The sequence below is a fragment of the Periplaneta americana genome, chromosome 9, assembly GCF_040183065.1.
Source record: "Periplaneta americana isolate PAMFEO1 chromosome 9, P.americana_PAMFEO1_priV1, whole genome shotgun sequence".
NCBI classification, from domain to species: Eukaryota; Metazoa; Arthropoda; class Insecta; order Blattodea; family Blattidae; genus Periplaneta; species Periplaneta americana.
Window position 1 is genome coordinate 47,412,237 of NC_091125.1, and position 6,336 is coordinate 47,418,572.

Sequence of the window (6,336 nt, forward strand, 5' to 3'; positions counted from 1 at the left end):
GGCAGAACACTCAATTTTTAACTTAAGTTAATGTATATTGAAAATACACATACACCAAACCATGAAATACATTTTTTCAGCTCCACAACCTTCTCTCTTACTTGTGAACAATATAGAACTAAGCATAAAAAAGAGTTATAACAATATCACAGGCATGTACAGGTCTTCCCCATTCTCCTGAAACTCCATATAGGGAAGACCATTCACAATTTCTGCTATTCAGGCTATTGGACTGACTCAGCACTTACTGCATAATACCCAATACCAATACTAAGACAATTGGCTGTCCTTATCACAGTCTAGTGGATCTGAAGTCGAGGAAGACCTTAAAACATGAACTAAGTGTGGAACGGCTTGTGTTATGAGTGAATATTATCTCTAAGTAAGAATAATGTTATAAGTACAGTGTTCTAACCAGGAGAAAGCATCTGAATAACAATTGGGGCGATGCGTGACACCATATTATGCTACTACTTGCTAAGAAAGCAACAATCGGATACTTAATCGCAATGCAATGTTCTATTGAACAATACGAGGACAATGTTTCAAAGTCTGAAATAGGCTAGCTGATAGTCTCGTCTTATCACCAGCCAATCACAAACCTAGAATCTACTTGTGAGCAATAGATCTCCCTGCACACCTCTCCGTTGTCATATGCATTCTCCTGGTTGGAGCACTGTACTTACATTTATAATTGACTTTGTGAAAAAAATTCCTATGATAACATAAATGTCCTAGGCAAGTCAATGACAATGAGACTTCACAAGAAATTTTGCACTATTTGTTCGGTATCGGACAGAAAGCAAACAAGGGAAAGAGTATTTTAACAGAAAAGAAAAGAAATTAAATTAGATCATTAGAAAGATGTATAAGAAATCTCTCACAAGTATAAAAGCACACTGTGAAGTTTCACGTGGATTCAAAGACTTACCAATGCTAGGATCTAGTTCTGCAATTGGTTTTCGTAGCCTGTACATAATGGGATTGTGAACCCAGACCCAATATACTTTTACTGGCATTAGCTACATTTATCAAGATAATAAAAATTCCTAAAACAATCGTTATTGGAGTTCGAAAATACCTCATCAGTTACACGAGAGCCCATTACATGATTCATAATATACTTTGAAACATTAAAACATTACACAAGAAGAATTGGCCTACGGTAAAATGGGGTGAATAGGGACGAATTTCACTATTTTATATTTCTTTGGGTCAAAGATTAAATATAATAAGATAACAGGCCTATATGTATTATTCATAAGGAGTGAACAAATAGACACTCATATTATTATATTTACTCTGACACAAAGAAATAAATAAGTTAATTAAAAAAAAATTCGTCCCTATTCACCCAGTTTTACGGTACTGTTCAATTTATCTAAATGATGTCTATGACATCATTTAGAATATTTTTTGTAATTGAAGGTAAGATTAAACGCTATGGAAGTAGTTTGAACTTAAGGCTGAAAAGCAGTACCAGTTTGCATTAATTATTTCACGTTGAAAACGGTTTCCATTACATTGGTCAAAAGGCTCCTGGCCAATAAATGGTCAGTAAACCTTACATGTACTTTGTAAGTTTTTATTACACTCATTTATCCTTTCGTCATAATTCATTAGGTGGCTCAGTGAGCTATTGCTGAACAGTATCGTATACTGATAGCATTATTTCTAAAGTCATTTACCATAATACAAGATTTCGAACATTTATTTTTAAGCACTTATTTGACAAAATAATAATATTATTTACTATTTTCTTTTACTGGTCAAAAATAAATGTTTTTCTGTTGTCTCAAGGCGAAATATTTGAAAACCAAGATCTGTTTATGATATTTTCTTGGTATTTGCATAACTTGCTCAACGAAACTTCGCATACCTAGTTGGCTACTTGCACGAACTAAACGAGGTCATGATGCATAGCACAAAGCAAGAATAGTCGCCACTTTATAAAAAAGTATTAACAGAGACTAGGTACTTGAAATTAAATTTTTCTGTTAAAAAGTTAATAAAAATATTTAAGGAACAAAGTGTTAGAGACTGTACCAAATATGTACAAAATTACGCCTGATTTTTAATGCAAGGAATATGCCTATTATTAGTTTGTTTCAACACTATAGTTATCTGAAACAAACGATAACAATAACCATGACAATAATTCTACTCACACTCAAAACAGATTCACAAAATAATAACAATAATATTAATAATACTAATTCTTGTAGTTGGGGTATGCTTGCATGAACAGAAATCGGGTGTAACTTTGTACGCACCCAGTAGGCCTACACTACTGCCCAGTGAGTTATACAAAAATATAAACTACTTACAAACTTTATTTGAAGCACTGAATGAGAAACTTCTGTCCAAGATATCTGAAAATAAAAACCCATTTAAGCACATAGCGTAAAAAACATAAGTAATGGTTTTCTGTTACAGTAATGCAACTGAAGCTTATTCTTTTATAATTTGAATCTTTACTTAAGATACATATTTGTAGCTAATTAGCCCCAATTAAATGGGAAAGACATAAAGGCATAAAGAAACGATAAAAACTTTTTCTCAGGGCATTTTTACCCAAAAATCGTTACGATTATTCTCGTAAATGTCAATTTTCTTACTATGAACACGTTTCTTTAAAATAAATGGAAAAGTCAATCTCAACAAAATACATAAATGCACACATGCTTACAACTATTTTTCTAAAATCTTTTATTCCGTTTATTAGGGTCTACTTTCCTCTTTGGGTGTAGAGGGTGGAAATTTCTTAATAGGCCCTAACTAAGTCTTGGTAACCTCGAGAGAAGGCCTAAGTCAAGCTAAAGAATATTAAGTGAAATGTTATGCAATTTTCCCCGGGGTTTTTTCATGTAAAGGCCTGCTTTTATCATATTAGGCCTATTTAGAATTCGTTATAACTACTTCCATCCATAGTTTTCTCATTTGACCAAAGTCAGTTTTACAAAATCACTTATTCATGAAATTTTATCTTAGCTTACTGAAACAACGCAGAATCTTAAATACTAGCAAGACTATACAATGCACATTAAGTAGGCCTATTTTATTAATGTTGTATAGGCTAATTAGAATTGCATAAAATTATTTAATACAGGTAAAATGCTTATGTTAGCCGACTATTTTTTTTTTCATAAATTCTACTACATGGTAAAGAAGCTGTGTGAATGTTTCGAGTTAAAACAAATTCCAACTTCTGTGTATTCATGTCAGTGTTACATCATATGATGTAATTTGTAATATCGGTAACGACACATAAAACATGAGGTAATATCAAGCAGTAAGTGAATTTGCTGGTTTTGTAGACAATAATAAACTCAATTAACATTAGGCTCTACAAAATTCTTCGAAATCACAACATACTCTAAAAGTTACTTTACCACACAAATCTATTTCAAAATAAAATTCAAAACAGATTTGAACCTGCAATCATCATCTGTTGCTTAACTGTTACTGATACCATATAAATTTCAACTTCATTCTACAACAATAATTTAAATTATGGCAACACATAATAGGTTTAAGATATTGAAACTCCTAACAGTTCAGCCAGAAAAAGAAAATCAATTTTTACTCAACTTGTTTGACAAACACTAGCATCACGAAAAAAAAAAAGACAAAATGCCAATTTCTCGTATTCTTCAGGAGATAAAGATAAATTGTGTAAAATTAAATTGATAATAATAATTAACGTAAAAGGCCAACAGATTACCGGTACACTAAAGTTACAATCCTACACCAACATAATATCTTAAATATTATTTAACATTGAATAGTCCAAAACAGTAAAACATACTTTAAGATTACAAACTAAGTTATAATAGGAAATAGGACATTAACTTAATTTAAATTGGACATAATATACAATTAATTAAATGAACATGTTTGAGCATGTATTCCGTGAGTTTTCTGCATTCACTGTGTCAGTGTCACTATGTATTGTGAGGAAATAAAATCTAGGAAATTCATTTCTGTAATTAATTTTAACTGAGACAATATTATCTGAAATAGCGAAACACAAAATCATGATATCCTAAGTAAAAAAAATTGCACTTCTTTAGCATAATCAGATACCGTACATTATAGGTTATGTTAGAAATATTGGCATTATTTAACATTAAATTTAATTTAAGCTCTAAGAACATGGAAACGTTACGATGTTCTTCAACTAACACTACCTTGTGAAAAGTTAAAGTAATAATCCCTCAACACTGTTCGCAGATAAAATACCTTACTAACTTATCTACACAAACAATCAAATTCCACTGGCAACGCCGCCACAGAGTTTTAAACCATCGAACAGAATGTTCCGATCGTCATTAGAGTAAACCTCCAACAAAAATATATGGTACCAACCTCTGTTATAGAAAAATACTAGATCAGACATTTGTTAATGTTGTGTAACAAAGTCTGCAACAGAGTCCAATTTTTTTTCTGTTCTCTTGCGCATTTTCAGTATGGTTTCACTTTTTGAATTCTTTGTCGTTAAATGTCTATGTTCTAGGTAAATGAGTTTCATGCTTGTGTCCATTTAATGAGTGTTCTGCAAGGATAATAAACCACAAACATTTAATATTTTATATTATATTCTGACTTCGAAGTTTTTCTCTGCTTATTGACTTATGCCAGGTCCTCTGCTGAGAATGGCTGCGAAGATCAGTTTTAGTTCATGTTAAAAGCAAGGACTGTTACTGGCCTTCCTTTGCAGCTTTAACTATTAGGTATGTGAAACATATTATGATTTAGATTTTTGCAGTTTGCTTATGTTCATTATAACAAAATGCTGCTTCCAGATTTTCTTCCCCGAAAAATGTATCATCCTACACCAGGTTTGAATTCGCAACAGTTACTGCACTACAATTGTTCTTCCTTTAACACCTATCAAGTGAGATGTACTGCCTGATAATACATAGATATACCTATATATCACATCAGCCAGAACCTCAATCAGAGGTACAGAAGTGTGTATAATACAAAATTAATACGTACTCATTGCAATAATTGTAATTTGATCCTCCAGTCGAAGATAGGCTACTATCAAAGACAGGAAGAGAATACAGGCCTAGTCTACTTCAGCTGTTGGTTAGTTAAAAGATAGGCGCTCACTTACCGGAAAAAATTCGTGCAGCGCGTTCGGATTTTTGTTTTAGTATCGCTCACTTGTACGCATTTCCGAATTGATAATCAAATAGTGTTTTAATTTACCGCCAAAGCGCATTATTTCATTGTAGTGTTCTGCATTGAACCGGGAAATAAAATGAATAGCTCTGTAACTTAAATAAACTACGAAGAACACACCTGACTGATTCATCATTTTTCCAATCTCATCCCATATGTTCTTTTTGCATATTACATTGCTATAATCCCAATTTGATAAATTTTAGAACTCTTCATGCTGTTGGACTATCAAAATAAGCTTTGCGTCATACATTTCATTTATACAGTGCGATCACTTATGCTTTCCCCCGTGGCGAGGGGATTTTCTATGGACGAGATCCCATTCGTTTGCCGTGCACTGGAAGGAGTAGCAAGCCTGAACTTGCTGACTGTCGCAGTCGTAGCGCAGCTGTTCCCGGATGTGTGTTGCGTTGTTCGTTTCTTAATTCGGCAGTATACATAAAGTGCATTATGCTTCGTGAGTTGATAACGGCATAGCGTGTCTTTATTTATTATTCATAAGTGTTAACTCAGCTCGTGAAGTTCGAAGACGATTTCAAAAAAGATTCCGGGGTGTAGACGTTCCAGATCGTAAAAGAGTCCATAATTTGTATCATAAATTTCAGGAAACTGGGTGTCCAGCCTAAGAATCCAAACAAGCAGTGTAGGGTTCTCTCGATGGGAAACCAAAAAAGCAGTGTAGGGATCTCTCGATGGGAAAAAGATTGCCAAGATAAACTAACTTAAAAAATGCCGTGTACAAGATGTACCCGCACACCACACAAGAACTCAAAGATAATATTCGTCACGAAATTGTCCAAATTTCTCAAAATGAACTACAGCGAATGATGAATAGAGATGCCAAAATGTGTGGAGAATGAAAGCGGGCAGTTTCAACACCTCATTTGATAATTTGGTAAGTAATGAGCCTCTTAAATTTGTTTTTGTATTGTTGTATGGTTGGTTTGTTTTATTGTTTTACCCTCCCGCTAATCACAGAGAGCCGGCTAACTGCCTAACCGGCACGAGCGGCGCTCTCGTCCATAGGCACAATACTCCGGGGGAAAGCAAAACTAATCACACTGTACTTTCAATATTACCGCAATTGGAGGCGTTTCAATCAATACAATATTCATGACCAAGCTTAGGATCTCGGGCACTTTAGCA

At 33.6% G+C, this 6,336-nt stretch overlaps 1 protein-coding gene across 4 annotated transcripts in view; it reads right to left on the reverse strand.

Moving 5' to 3' along the window:
* Positions 1-4,345, reverse strand: part of DNAlig3 (DNA ligase 3) — a 590,685-nt gene extending 586,340 nt beyond the window's left edge. For 2 of the 4 annotated variants that reach the window (XM_069834626.1, XM_069834625.1), the window contains exons 1-2: positions 4,191-4,345; positions 2,328-2,372 (exon numbers count right to left, since the gene is read on the reverse strand). The gene's annotated coding sequence lies outside the window, so the exon portion shown is untranslated. The remainder of the gene's footprint in view (positions 1-2,327; positions 2,373-4,190) is intronic. The other 2 variants (XM_069834628.1, XM_069834627.1) reach the window with 2 other exon arrangements.
* Positions 4,346-6,336: the final 1,991 nt, after the last annotated feature.